The 15,420-nt window shown below is 39.3% G+C and overlaps 1 protein-coding gene across 9 annotated transcripts in view; it reads left to right on the top strand.

Annotated features, from left to right (window-relative positions):
- DENND1A (DENN domain containing 1A) overlaps positions 1 to 15,420 on the top strand; it is a 172,119-nt gene that overhangs the window by 52,090 nt on the left and 104,609 nt on the right. The gene's annotated exons all lie outside the window — the stretch shown is intronic.

Genomic DNA, 15,420 nt, shown 5'->3' with positions numbered 1-15,420 from the left:
TGTGCTGGCCCAGAGGATCCTGTGTGCTGGAAGTCAAGCGATGGAACTGTGAGCAAGAATTCTCTCATTCCTATCATTACGATGGGAACCTTGTGGTTGTGTTTTTTTTTTAATTAACTAGTAGAATTTCTATTTTTTCTGTTAAGCTGTTAGCTATAGCACCTACTTATAATTGCTTGAAAGGGTGCTAATAACTTAAGCTTATGGCTTTTATATTGCTTCATGTTCTGTTAAAGTTAAAAAAATAAGGTAAAACCTTGCATAGATTTCCCTTGGCTCACCAACTTAGTGGCCAGTTACTGGTGTAAGAATGTGCTATACCCATGTGGAACTCAGATTTAGATTTGAAGTTTTCAGTGGGTATTCAGCCTTTTGTACAAAAAAAAAATATCATTCTTCTGAAGTGAAATGCAGAAACGTTGGTGTGGAAATCCCTTTCAGCCAAAATAGTTAAGCTCTGCACCACTCTTTTTCTAAGATAAAAAGAAATGGATCTATAATAGTTTGTGGCAGATGGCAGAAAATGTAACTAACCGAATGTGATTCTGTATGGAGTTATTTGAGGTTTTTGGTGTGATTTGTTGTGAGTTCCTCTCCTCCCCCCTTTCCTTTCCTTTGATTGCGGTCTTTGTCCATTTATTCTTAGGATAGAATAAGATTTCTGAGCAGGGGCCTCTCTTGTGGTGCAAAGTGAGAATTGTTTTTAATTGAGCAGAAACATGTGGAAGGATCAGGAATATCTCAAGGGATTACAGAAAAATTCCAAATTTGTACTACTTACAGCTTGTGTTTAGAGCAGGGTCTGCTGGGAATAAATGTTAGTTAGTGTGACCTGTGACCTTAAAAACTGTTGACATGGATTTCAGCCAGAAACTAGCCACAGAACTCCTTTGTTAAGCTCATTCATAGCTCCTTGAAAACTCTAGTCAGTGAAAGTTGCCAGCTCAAATCTAAGGAAAGCAGGAAGGCAGAGCCCTTTTTTCCTTCAAGCCCCTCTCTTCCCCTCCCCCTTCCCCCCCTTTTTTTTCTTCCCATGCTTTGGAAACAGTGGACGCCCCTTAACCAGCAAGACTTCTTTAATAGGACTGCATCGCCTAAACTTGATTGGAATTGACAGCTTCCTGGCTCAGGCTTGCCAACTGGCAGGGCATTGATGCATAGGGGACAAACAGCTTTAAGGGCCTGTATACCACTGTTTGTGTGTGTGCCTCCAAAATGTAACGCACTTCTGTTGTGATAGCTTCTAATCTAAAGAAAAAGTATCCCAAATCTATTATGCTACTTCTATTTCACATCTTTCAATTATCTTGGGGAAAGAGATTGGGGAAAAAAAAATTATATATATATATATATATATATATATGTATAAATTATGAAAGAATTGTCCTGTTCTCTTGTAGAATTTTTCCCCTCCACTGATAAGACCAGAAATTTATGCTTTGGGGGCGGAGGGAGGGGGGAATAGAAAAGGACACTTGGATTTTTATAATTCTGATTGTCCTTTATGTTGTCCTTTTTCTTTTTTTTTTCCCTGGTGTTTTTGTACTTAAAAATGTAATTACCCCACTATGAAGTGTTGAGTTTACAAGTCCTCTGCCTTATCCACTTCTTTACAAATTTTTCCACTTTGGTGGATTTTGTGCATCCTGAGGTGATTTCATGATGTGATTCCTTATGTGGTCTTCTGTGCGACAACTCACTTGGCTTCAGTTATATTTTTGAAGTAGAATGTCGTTTCACATGAGTAAGTTATGTTGCTGATATTCTCATCATTAGGTATAGATAGGTACAAAAAGGATGCAGGAGGGAGAATTCAAATTTTGCTTAATTGCAAGCAAAATAGAAGTATGCAAAAAGCATTATCTTTGTGAAGAATCACAGAGCAGCTGGTTGTTAAACTGGGATTAGAAGTACTTAATTGATTTACAGTGAGTCTTTAAGCTTTTTCTCTTCTGCAGGTTAAAATCAGGTTGGTTCAATACCCCTTGAACAACCTGCGATGTTTAACCGCCCAAATACTACAGTTTTGGTTGAAGTATTTCTTAAAGGGTTGATTTTGTGTAAGAGCAACTTCATAAGGTTGATGTCTCTTGGAATAGCTTTCACAGTGTTTCTTTTGTTCTTTAAAGAAATGATAAAAATGTGAATCAACCTCATTTCTGTCAAGGACAGGGCTACGTACACCAGTGTTAGCTGTTGTCTTAGCATGGAGGAGTGGGGTAATGGAAGAAATTGGAAAGTGCTTTCCCCTGGCCCTTTTCTACTGAAGGCGTAAGATCTTGGCCCCCTCTCCTCAGTGTGCATCATCATTGAATTTGTGTTCTACAGTCACAGATCTGTAACCTGGTTATGTTTCTGTAGGCATTGGTTTCAAAAAAAGTACTTTGCTGTCACTGGTTTTCCTGTTTTTTACCCTTGTCACCTCTGCATATATAGACAACTGAGACTGTATTTTGAGTATGTTGGAATGAACTGGAAGATTGGGAAGGGGGTTTGCATGGAGAGCAACGCGGCACAGGACTGCCAGGATTTGTTCTATAACCATCAGTGACTCCAGTCAGCAATTCTTGTGATTATATTTAATTTGGTATAGCTTTTGTTTAGTTTAGTGTATTTTGAACCATATTAAACTTAGGGGGAAAAGTCACAGTCCTCAGCAGTCGCAGTGCTATCTATTACTGCAGAAGTACTGTGCAGCTGCAGAAATGAGTTGTTAACTGTTTAGGGCCAGAGGAAGTATTTATTTTGCTAGTTTCAAAGCTGTAATTACAAGACCCAGGCTGCAAGCAGTGACTGTAGATAAGCCCAGAGCAGAGATGTTTGCTTTTATTTTTTTATTTTACTTATCCTCACTTCTTTCCCTCGCCTGTTTTGCTGTTAAGATTTCTGCATGGACATGGAAAAAAATGTCCCTACATAAATAAATAAGAAAAAAAGAAGGTCCAGTCTTATAACGATTTACCATAGTGATGTATTAAATAAAATGACAATACAGAAAATCAGTGTTTTACTTCCATATCTGTCTGTACAATACTTCTAAGCCTTCCAAAAACGTGTTTGGTAATGGCTGCAAATGATACGAGACACTTTTTGGACAGTCTATTTGGTCTTTGTTCTGTATCGACCCTGGAATCCCTGTACTTCTTAAAATGCTTCAGAGATGAAAGCAAATAGCAAACTGATTCCATTACACGTTGGCAGAGGCCACAAAAAGTGCATGTATAAGTCATGAGAAATTGGATCCCTCTGATTCAACAGTACAAGAAAATTGTACCTAATAAAAATGTTGTTATTGAGCCTCTGTCTGCCTTCTTCATGGATTTTTTTTTTTTTTTTTAGATTTCCTTTTGGCTGTGAACTGAACACATCCATTTATTGTAAGAGTTGAGGATTCTTTCTCAGTTTCTTTGCGTGAACCTTATAGAGAAAAAGGCGAGCAAGACTTGTTGCTCAGGTCCCACCTTCCTTCCCAGGAGTTACAGGCTAGAACTGTAGGAAAACAGTTAGACTTCCTCTTCTGTGTTTGAGAGGCAATGGATCTAAAGTGGCTTAGAAAATGTGAGAATTCCATGAATGTGGTGTGCAGGGTTGCAGAGGGTCTGCAGTTGTTGCAGGCATTTTGCTTTAACTTGACGTGTTTATAAAACAGTTTACATCTTAAAAGTTCAGGGTTTTTACCCCCACTGATTTGCTGAAGCAAACACTGGTTTTTATTTTCAGTTACTTGTCAGCATATGTACGGAAATGTGATGAACCTAGTAGAAGGAGAGCTTGACATCAATTAAATTCAGCTATCTGCTTTGTATTTCTTTTCTGATATGGTTTTCAGTATGGTTTTCTAAACTTCCTGTGATTTTTTTCTCATTTTCCTTACCAATCTTAGAAGATAGAGATGAGCTATTTTAAAATGTAGCTAGGAGGAATAGGGGGAATAACATTTTTTAATTATATCTGCTTATTTGCTTTCATTTTCATCCCTGCTATATCACAGACTGTTTCTCAGGTCTGAATGGCAGCTTTCATGGTAGCCTTAATATCTTTTCTTGTTCTTTTAAAAAACTTTATGAAGTGTCTCTAGAGTTATTTTAGCTTTCTAAAATGATAATACCTGCAATGCTGAATAAAATATGCTTACTAAAATAGTCTTAAACAGGGAAAAGCATTTAATAATGCATTTTTTATGTCCCGTTGCTAAAAATCTCCAATAGAAGTTTATAATAGCTCTCATTGGTCCTCTTATTGTTGTTATTCTTAATAATTACTCAAAATTAATATCGTGTGGGTTTGTATTTCGTAAGGATGTGCCGGCTGCTCCGTCTGTGTGCAGATATGTGAGTTGTGTATAAACAGTTCTGTATGTGAGCATTTCCTAAAGCGCTTGGTGTCACAAACCAAGAGGAGACTTAAAGAATCCTGTTGATTCTACATGTGGGTTGCATTTTCTTTTCTATTAAGGTGTAAGGTGTGTACAGTATTTCCTCTTATTTCTTGTCCTTGAAATTGCATGCAACATCACAATGGTAGCTGTAGAAATGCATTTTGTTGATGTTTTAAGACCAACGTTGAAATGAGTCGATTCCACTGAACTCCTAAATAATAATTTCTTGTTTTCAACTAGATGTACTTGATAAATAACAAGTCAATAGGGAATTTGTAAAGTGACTCTCAGTGAAAAGCTTTAGAGTTTTCATTATGGTGTCAGCGGATCTGTTAAAAGCTTTGCTCGCTGAGCTTGAAATTTTGAAGTACGGTTGAATTGGTTTAAATATTTTTGTTGAAATTTAAATACAGTAGAACCCTGCTAAACCACGCAGATAAAAATGGCAAGCTCCTTGTATGCCTTGCCAGAAATGGACAGACTTTTGCAGTAAGGTGTTTCTAGGTTTCGTTGTTTTTAGCATGCCACAGTGTGCTTTACTGTGTTATATTCGGTTTCTGTTGTTCTTCATAGTGGCAAAACAAACCCACCTGAAAACATACTCTCTTCGTCCAGGCATTTCAACTCTTCTTCTTTTAATTTTTGTGTACGTTTCAGTATTATTGATTTTCACTGAGACCTCTAGCAGTAATGGCAAATTGTGCTGTCATATGTGATACTAATGAAAATAAGAAAAAGATTGAGGAAGACAGAATTCTGCAAGTGCTGAAGTCTGGATTTTTCTGTAATGACAGATGTTCCGAAAGAGTTTGAGGTCCTTCTACATAAAGGAAGGACGCTGGTTATGTTACTTTTCTATGAATTGAGAGATCCAGTATTTCCATTTTTGGCTTCTCTTCTGCCTTGCCATGCACACCCTCATTGCTCTGCCCCATGGTTGAGATAGGGATGTGAAGGCCTTCTGCCAATGCTTATTGCATGAGACTGGATGACAATGGTGTTTGAAATGTGCGTTTCCCTCACTGCAAACAGCTATGATTTGTATCCATCAAGTTTGAGGTCTGATCTTTATTGCAGGATTTTTTTTAATATTAAATACTATGAAGTGTAAAAGCCAACCAGTCTGCTTCCTTGATACACACACAGCCCTGTCCCTTCCTGAAGGCCATACCTGGTGTGCTCCAGTAGGGGCAGATTGTGAAAGAAGGGAACATCTGGAAACGCTGAATGCCTGAGATGGTTGGTTAGTATTAGGAAAATATCTTTTTTCTTTTTTTTTGTTCTTCATTGAACATCCTAGATAAGCCTGTCCTGCTGATTGATAACTGAATATATGAGCTGAACAAAAGGAGTGCCCTGGGAAATACGTATCTTAGAAATAAGCATTGAGAGTAAATTTTCCAATCGTTGAACTTAATTACCTTCTTGTAAATAAGAGGTTGCAAAGAATATTAATAAGAACACATTATTTGGCTACTGTTCAGTCATTCTTCACTGTTCTTAGTGTTTGTTGGAGGAAAAAATGTTCTTCATTATGTATGTGTATTTATGCATAATTATTTGTAGTTGAAAGCTTAGATGTTGTGCTTTAACACTGTTGTTTATTTCTGTCTTGATTTGGTAATAAGCCTAAGCTGTGTATTCGCATTTATTTTGTAGGAGATAAATTTATACCACTTTTGAAGTTAGTAGCAGCCAGAAAGTACAGGGAGTTGTTTACAAAAGAGTCCCATCGATTCTCCCTTTCTGTGGAAGCATTCAAGCAGCAAGACCTGCACAGTCTGTTTGGCACAGTAGCTGCTCTCAGCTGGCCCTGTGCCCTCCTGCTGTTAGTCAGGGCAAAGGATGTGCCAGATCTCAGATTGTAACGGAGCAGAGCCTGCTTGCAAATCTGCTTGTAGTTAGCCTGGGGCCTTTTGGCAGCAGACTACAGCCGAATGATTTAGTTGCAATCCTTTTTCCTTAATATTTTCCATCTGGCCAACAATAGCCTGTAAAGGGAGACGCAAAACAGAGTTTGAATTATGAGGAGCGTAATAGTAAAATGCTTCCAAATCTTACTCTAGAACCTGCACCAGTGGATCGCTGCTGTTACTTTGCCAAAGGAAGTTTGTTCCAAAGTGCTATTGCAAGAAAGTTGTTGACAGAAAAGCGTAGTAGTTCTCAAGTTCAAAACTGTAGAACAGAGAAATGTGCATTTCGCTCGAACTCTTAATGTTCCACTGCCTGTGCCTTCTGTTGATCCTGAGCAGGAAGCGAAGTGCTCCCAGCATGGGCTTCCTTGTGCCACCCCAGTGTGCGGCTCTGGGTTGTGCTGTGGGAGCGGGGATCATGGAGCTGGGGAGGGCATGGAAAGGGCCTTGACTGTGGAGTTGCTGGAAGGCATGCTGCAGCAGGTTGGGGGAGTTGCCATCCTATGATGTTACAAAAGAGGTAATGCATCTTGAGCTCTCAAATCTACATGAATGGATTAATGCCTTTCAGAGTGAGCTATTTCTATGTGTGCTTTTTGTCAACTCTTCCAGTTCTGCTCAGAACAGAAATTTTTCTGTGACGACAGGCAAGCTAAACATATGTAGTCCTATGTGCAGTTGCTTTTTTTTTTTTTTACATTTGTTTTTGAAAGTTTATAACCTCTAAGAAAATCTGTGAACTTGCTTCTACTTGTGCAGCTTCACAAGCGCAGCAGTCCTGACACTCCAGCTGGCACTGTGTGCAGTTTATCACCTTCGTGATGGCATGGTTGGTGCTGTAAGGTACTTTCTGTGTCTCCAAAGGTGGCAACAAGTCATGCACAGACTCTCACAGAACTCACTCGCAGTTTTTACAGCAGTGTTAGAAATGGATAAGCTAGGAGAAGTCTCCAGAATGTGATTCACTTTCTGACTATACCCTGGAGACCAGGCAAATCCTGCTCTGGAGATGCATGTTTCACTTCACTGGTTATAATGGGATCTTCTTTAGATGGCTGTCTAAAAGTGTTATCTAACTCCAAAAACTATAATGAGATGTGCAGGAACAAGGGAAAGGTATGATTTTGTTGCCCTAGATTGAGTTTACCACAGATTTGAGTTATTCTGTATATTTCCTGAAGGTATTTAAATAAATGTGGTGCTCTTATCTGAGAGTTGCTCCTCTGCAACAAGTACTTTGTTCTTGTTTCATCTCAGTCTGCTGCCTGCTGCTTTTAATCATAGCAGTAGTAAAATTAAGGATCTGAATTCATGGATGTTGCACTCAGGGAAGCGCAGTCAGAGGCCCCAGCATGTTGGCTGAGGAGCACTGCTATAATACAGCTAAGCATTCCTGTTTTGTATAGCGAAGGAAAAAGCAAAATGAATGGCAGGAGGAGTATGTGCAGAGGGAGAGAGGAATCCTCAAAGTGGTTTTTGGGAAAGAGGTAGAAGTAAGGATGGGCAAATAAAAGATGCTTAATTGATACATTAGTTGAAGAAAGTTAGACCACTTAAAATTTTATCTGTCATTTTAAATTATTTCCCATGTGGTATCATTCTTTGTTCCATCCTCCACACCTAGCTTAGGGTAAATGTTGCCAAAATAAATAAATCTTTAAAAACGAACACACTCCAAAACAAATGAACAACCCTCCTTTCTCCTTTTCCCTCTACATCGCCAACCCAAGGTAACTGTCTTTTAGTGTATTCCAAGGATAATGAAGGTGTGTTAAAGGAAGTTGTTTGGAAGATTTTACCAAAGCTTTAGTCTTGTTGGCAAGTAACACACCTCTGTGAAATATCAGTGGTAAGGATCACAATGAAAAATGTCGGGTTCTAATAATACTAATGTATTGCTACCAGTGGAATGAGATAAAGCTAAGAGTACTGCATTTTAGTCCAGCGAGTTCACTGCTCTTACCTACTGACCAGAAACAAATTTTACTTAATTAGGGCTTCATGTCACACCTCCTTTACTTGCTGAACAACTGTTACAGAAATAATTAAATCACATCACTTTTTATTACCTTTGGCCCTGGCTGACTGGTTTGGAAACGTACATTTTAGTGCTTATACAAAAAGAATTAGCACATCACCCTTGGGAAAACCGAGGTCCCTGGCATCAAAAAAGTAGGAGGTAGTTAAGTACAGGATGGAGAGGTTTTCCACTTCTTTGTTGCCGTCAGAAAGTTTAGAGAGCGCATCTTAGGAGTGAGACCAATGCTGCACATGGCCATTTCCTACTTCGAAAATCAAGGTCTGGCAGGAACCCTCAGGTTATGTGGTAGTAACTGGAGAAGCACAGGCTGTTCTGAGAGGGAAAACTGCTGCAAAAGCTGCATGAGTTGATGATTGTTGCTTGTTTTTTCAAGAGAAATCTTGATTCAGCCACACTGAAATAATAGGAGAAAAGACACTGTGGAATCAGTGTTCTCTGGATTGCGTGTGTATCTGAAATAGAAACCTTAAGTTACATCCACTGATGTTTATCAACATGCTTGATAAAGGGACAGATCTTCCTTCACACCCACACAGTTCTTGTGTTATTTACCTGACCGTAATTCACCTCAGGGTGTTTTAAAATTCATTTATGTTGGTCCCCCAGCCCAAGTGTTCAGAGAATAAAGTGATAGTGAGCAATCTCCTACTTAATGATTTGTTTAAACTGACTGCAGGATATTTTGTAAATAAAAATTGGGCATTCCAGCCAGCTAAAGGACCAGAGTCTTTTCTGCTAATTTGTGTCACATTTATGGGATGCCTGGTGGTCAGGATCATCCACGGTATTTCTGCAGTGGAGAGTCAAGCACTATTGCATTTAATGTGTTTATTTGTCCAATAGCTAAATGAGTCTAAATGCTCATTGGGAATCCTGAAACAGATTTGGCACTGTAGTCATAGATAGCATGCAATCATGTCAGGCTCTGACTTGGTTTTTGCAAACTGATGTGTTTGTAGCATGAGGTGCTTGCTGTAAGGAAGCAGTAGTGTGCTGCAGCACGGTGGGCATTTTACTCACAGGGAGCACTTCTGATTTATAATAAAAAGTTCATGGTTCTACAGAAATTTTAGATCAAATTCAGTTCTAAAGTACATAGGCCAGTAAGTATCTATGATTGACATCTTTAATGAAAAGGAGCTGTTTTCTGGTCAAGGAAGAAGGGTTAATTTGTGCCGGGATAAAAAGGGTGTTTAGGATCTGCTGTTTCAACCTGTGATAGACTTAACACTACTCTTTGATCCCCAAATGAAATGTGATGGATTTCAACTGATGCCAGATGTCTCAAACCTAGTGGGATCTCTGACTGTCTGCCACATCTAGAGTTCTCTCTTCCAGCACTTTCATGTGTACTTTTACACGTGGTTTCAGAAGAGGTTCCTTGACAAGTTAAGCCTTTGGAATCCTTTTTCTGTATTGTCACTTCAGTGGTGATCTTTAGGCTCTCATACTTTCTAACACATCCTGCCTTTTTAAAATCATGCCCCGTGTGCCAAACCATTCTTTTTTTTTCTTTTTCTTTTTTTTTTTTTGTCTGAGGAGCGTACTGCAAGTAGTGTCTGTAACTTTTCTCAGTTTAAGGCTATTCTCTGCCTTCTCCTTGTTAACAGTGGCCAAAGAAAACGTTGTTCGATGCATTCCTCTTGGCACTGAGTGGAATGTAATTGTTGGTGACTTTTTAATTCGAAGACTATCTAGTTGCACTTGATAAATCTCACACATTATCTGTCAAACACTTCACTACATCCATCTTCTCACTACGTTTGCTTTAGGGAATGTTGTTTCCATGTGGTTTTTAATAAGAGTATAAAGTTGGTATTTGCCTCGTAGGTGCAAACAAAATTAGAACTTTGCTGTTGAGCTTGCGTGCTTGAGAAGTTGCATTCTCAGAATTAAGCTGAAAAAACAACAAAGCACAACTACCAAACCCACAAAGATTTTACTCCGCCTTCTAAAAAGGGACAAGAGACCTTTTGTTGTGTTAGGCAGTTTGAGGCTTGCTATTTCATTTTACATCCACTAAAAACTTCTTTTATTTATCTTTGAGTGAGTGCTCTTGATGCTAAATCTGAGAGTGGAGTTTTACCTGGTCAGACAAGCTTAGATTAGCTGGGTACAGTAAAAACTGCAGCTTTCCACTCCATAAAAGCTGTGAGAGACTTGTGTAGTAGTGCTACTCTGTTGTAAAGCTGATCAAATGGCACAGTTCTTTTCTTCTGTCTTGAGCCTGTGCCCCAGGCTTTAGAGATGTATGCACTCTCCAAAATCCACTTACAGTTTTACATTTCATTTCAGCAGACCCTAGGTTCTGCCTTTTAAAGGAAATCCTTTCTCTTTTCTCCATGTGGACTGACTGGAGAAATCTCACTTGGCAAGGTTTCCCAATGCTGTGAATAACTTGTATGTTAGAAGTTAAAATCTTTGATTATTTTATTTTAAAGGGAGTGACCCACCAGAGTGAAAACAGAAAGTTCCTGACGGCAGAGCTCAAAGGTTATTCCAAAATAAATTAAACAGAAATTATCTTGTCATAGAATTCAATAAATTTTCTTAAACTTTGCGTTGATTGGTAAATCACGTAAGAAAGGAATCCAAGGGCACTACAGGTACCTTTCCAAAAGCATTCACTTTGCTTTTTACTGCTATCAGCACACCAGTAAAATAGAATGTCAAAAATCAGATTGAGGAATTTGATATGTTAATTAGCAAATACAATCATCTTAAGAAGGACCCCTTGCCATTGGAATTACCCGTGCTTGCAGTGGAACTTGCCATGATTTTACTGCTGAAGTTCTCAGTGTTCTCAAGTTCCTTAATGCTCCACAGGAGTCATTTCTGCATTCAGTTTTCACAGTGCCCTTGCACATGTTGGTATCTTGAATTGCTTCCTCCTTTGCTGCCTTCTTACAGTTAGCACCAAAAAAGATTTGCCTTTTGAAGCTGACTTCACTTTCTGGCAGTAATTCCTGGTTCCAAAGCGTTGGCCACTTTGTCAGCCTCTCTTTGCACTTGACCTTGGGTGTGCACGGTATTCATGAAGTGGCTGTGCTGATTTGAGTGTTACTCACTGTAGTCTCTGATTCTTCTTCATCGTAATGAGCACTCAAAAAATGTCTGAAGAAGCAATAATGGTGAAATTTTCACATTTCAAAGAAAGCATATTTGCTATCAAAACTTCTATTCATTAGTAATGCTTTGTAACTGAATAAGAAACAGCTGTTTTTGTTGTTGTTGTTTTTTCCCTTGGGAAATGATGTTTTATTTGATAAAGCATACATGTGTAGACAGCTTTCTTGGATATTTTCCTTTGCTATTGCTAGAGATGCTGTGTTTTCTTATTTATTTGTTGGCCAATTCTGTTCAATTAAATTAGATACATCTTTACATGTGGGCAGGTGTCATAATGCAGCTATCTTCTTGGCTTTCTGTGCCATCACCGGGAAGGAGTTGTTAGATGCTGATAGCACTGGAGCATTTGCACAGCTTCAAGCCCCACGGCTTACTGTCAGGGATCCTGGCGTGTTAGCTAAGAGCCAAAGCACTGATGTTATGAAGGGTATTTCTTCAGTCTCTTAAGTATTTTCAGAGCAGAAAGTTTACATTCACTGAATATCCTAAACTGGGGAACCGCATGGCAGACAGTACAGGAGCAGTACAGTGAAGCCTGCGGTGTTTTCCCATGTACCTGTTGCTGTAAGTTGAGCAACATGAGTGGTTGTACATACTGAAATTTTATTTTCAGGATTACCTATGTTAAACAGACCAGAAGAGGGTTTAGGCAAATAATTAACTAAAATCAGGCAACTCATTTTAATGCGCTCTTGAGGCCTTTTCTACTTGTTCATATCAAATAGTACCTATGGATATGAAGTGTTAGTTTCTATTAACGTTCTGTTGTGTGATTCGACTGGAAGTAGTTTCTTTATAGTTACATTACAAGCAGTGTTAATAATTTTTGTTTGTTTTTTAAGCTTCTGTACTAAGTGTATAAGAAAAGAAGGAAGAAGGTCCTCAGTTCTAGCAGCAGCTAGGTTCTGCTCAGCCTCCCCAACTTCTTGCTGTGCAAAGACTCGATCTGGCTGTGTGTGTTTGCATGCTGTTCACATATGCGTGCACAAACCAGGGCAGCTCCTTCATTTCAAGGAGGAGGGCTCTGCATTCTGCTCTTCTGGCTGCTGCTCTTTCTGGAGGTCAGAAATGTGACCTCACATGTGCTGCTTTTGTAGCTTTTTCCTTTCAAACGCTAAAACACACAAGTGGGTTGATACGTTGAAAAATTCAAAGCTCAGTTGACTGCAGTACAGCATTTTCATCTGTGCAGCAGCTCGCGCTGGGTGCTGACATCTTGTGTTCCACGTAAGGCGTGGGGTGCAGGCTGCGCTCTGCCCCTGCACACAGCTGCCGTGCGGCCGCTGCCCTCTGCCTCCCGGTGCCACCGGGTCTGCGGGGCGTGAGGGGCTCTGCTGCTTTCTGCAGCCCTGAGAGCCCCTTCCCAGCAGCACCAGCCATCCACACAGCTGCTGCGTTTGTTACTGCGCTCATTTGTTTCTTTTTGTACATAAGAAATAAAGATCTTTCCTGTTGTCTCAAGCGGTTGTTGGTTTTGCAACAGTATTCTTTAAAATCTGCTTTTGGAAAACATTTGTGTTTACAAGCTGGAGTGCAGCACTGTTGTCTTAGCGTTTGGACTGTCCCTAATTGCTATGACACATGTAACTAATGATGTTTTGTGCTTTCAAGGAGCGCACTAAAAAGGTGATGACATACGAGTTTCTGAATAAGGTACTGTGCGACTTGTGCAGTGGAGTTTGTGCAGACCTTATGTAGCATAATAAGCAGCTTTCCTGTGCCCATGTTTGTTTCCCGTCAGACTGGCCTGTCTCCAGCAGTGAGCTGCATCGCAGGAGGAGAGCAAAGCAGAGTGCCGACCTCGCTGCCTGCCTGGGTCAGGCTGGAATTGGCTGTCGTGATTTGTGGCAAATGCGTTGCGCACACACACACACACACACACACGCATTTGTGAGGAAATTGAAAGCATTAAACTTAAAAGTAAATTTCAGATTGCCTTTTTTTTGTTTGCTCTGCAGCCACATTCCTCTTCTTGGGGTCTTTGAACTTTAAATTCTGTGAATAACCTCCCATCCACAACCTTTTTCTGTGTTGCTTGTACAGCTGTGCGCATGTCTGTGTGTGTGTGTGTCTCTGTGTGCACGCATGTGTGTGTGCTCACATGCTGTGGTGCTCTGGGCAATCTCACTGCAGAGCTCTTCCCTTCCTTTGTTTAACCTCTGACCTGTGAAAACAAGAGTTAATCAAAACTTCTAAGGTAGCTAAGGGGAAGGGGAAGTGTTTGGTTACAAATTAAATATGAGCAAGTCATAAGCCATAAATCTTCAGCAGTGCTACCAGTTGTGCTGCTTCAGCTGCATGTGGCACAGAAGGACTCTGACTGAATTCTGCCCCATCTCTATGGCAGGGGCTGCTCAGAGGCACAACCCACACCTTTCTTCTTTGTGACAAATATGTTGAAAAAGCTTCAAATAACTGTTTCTTGATCTGTGATAGCAATTCAGCAGTCTAAATACCTGCAGGACTCTACGGGACCTTAAACGTTTAAAATATTGAATTGATTTGAATTTTAAAGCTGGTCATGCACCTCTTTGGCTCTTCAAAAGCAGAAGGAGCTCCCACAGATTCCAGAAATGTAACTTCTTGTGGTAATAAATTTGCCATACAATTCATGTGTAATAGATAGGGTAAATACACGGATATTATAGTAGAGTAAGATGGCAGAGCTTAAAGTGATTGATTACATGATATATTCATTATGTCAGACTTGGCTGAAGTCGCTTTATGGAAGCTCCGCAGAGATTCACAACTGATTTCTTTTTGTGTTTTTTATGTGTCATATGAACCCAGACTGAATATTTAGATCTGTAATAAATGCATAGATTTTTTTCAAAGCTACTTAGCACTGGTGTAATTCTTTTATGAAGACATTATTAAACTTTTTAGCTGAATCAGCAGCTTTTGGGGGTTTTCCAGAGTATCTTGTTGTTGTTGTTGTCTTGCACCTCTCTTGAGCGCCAGCATAAATCCCTCTCTGTATCGTGTTGTGTTGAGATCTGCTTCAGACACGGACTTATTTCCTGAGCAATTAAGCAGAACTTAAATGTGCCTTCCTGAAGTAAGTTGTGGTTTTCATTCTGCTGGCGAGCTTTTTGTCTTCCTGGTGTTCTGTTTTTTTCATCTTCTGACTATCTTTGGTTGATAGCTTGCAAGGATTTGTTTCCTGGGTTCTTAATCTCTACTTAGCAGATAGGTTTTGAGAGGATTTCTTGTTACTCTTGTAATGGCTTTTAACTCCGCTGAAGTTTATTTAACTAAACAGAAAAAAAGAAACCTATCTTCTGCCTAATCCTTCTTGAATGTTTACAATATATGCCAAACTTAAATGCTGTTTAAAGTGGTAATTGTCTGTCTTTCTGCTCTATTCTAATACACTGTTTGTAAAGATACTTAAAGCATATTAATTTAAATGATAATACTGTCATATAGCATGAAAAGTTAAGTTTCTTATCAGTGTTTTCTGATAAGCTACTTACATGTTACAGTAGCGTTTTCAGGCTTCAAACAAATGATAATGATGGAGTGCCGTTCACTTTATCTGTCTCATATATAGCTTCTCACTTCATTTATTACTAAAAGCTGTACAGTTAGGAAACACAGGGCACTCCATTCTTTATAGATGTCAGGATGCAGCCATATTTTATAAAAACTTTAAATCTTGTCTAACTCTATCAAAATAGAATCCATTTGCTTCAGAAAGCATCTGTGCTTCAATAATTATTTATAATTAAAAGAAGAGTCAGTCTGTGCGTCATGTCAACTTTCTTTCCCATTTGCTGCAGCTGAGGGGAAATTCCATGCTGGGATTTAAAAGGGAGCTGAAATAAAGAACTGTGCCATGAAGATGTGGTCCAAAATCAGGCCAAAGCAAAATGGTGAAAAATAACATCTTAGTTGTCGTATTTTATTGAGTGGGGATGTAAAGGAAATAAATAAGATGGGATTTTCTGAGCGTTGTG

Source organism: Lagopus muta, chromosome 19 (assembly GCF_023343835.1).
Source record: "Lagopus muta isolate bLagMut1 chromosome 19, bLagMut1 primary, whole genome shotgun sequence".
Classification (NCBI taxonomy): Eukaryota; Metazoa; Chordata; class Aves; order Galliformes; family Phasianidae; genus Lagopus; species Lagopus muta.
The sequence above is the reverse complement of the archived record's forward strand: the minus strand, read 5'-3'. Positions and strand labels throughout refer to the sequence as shown.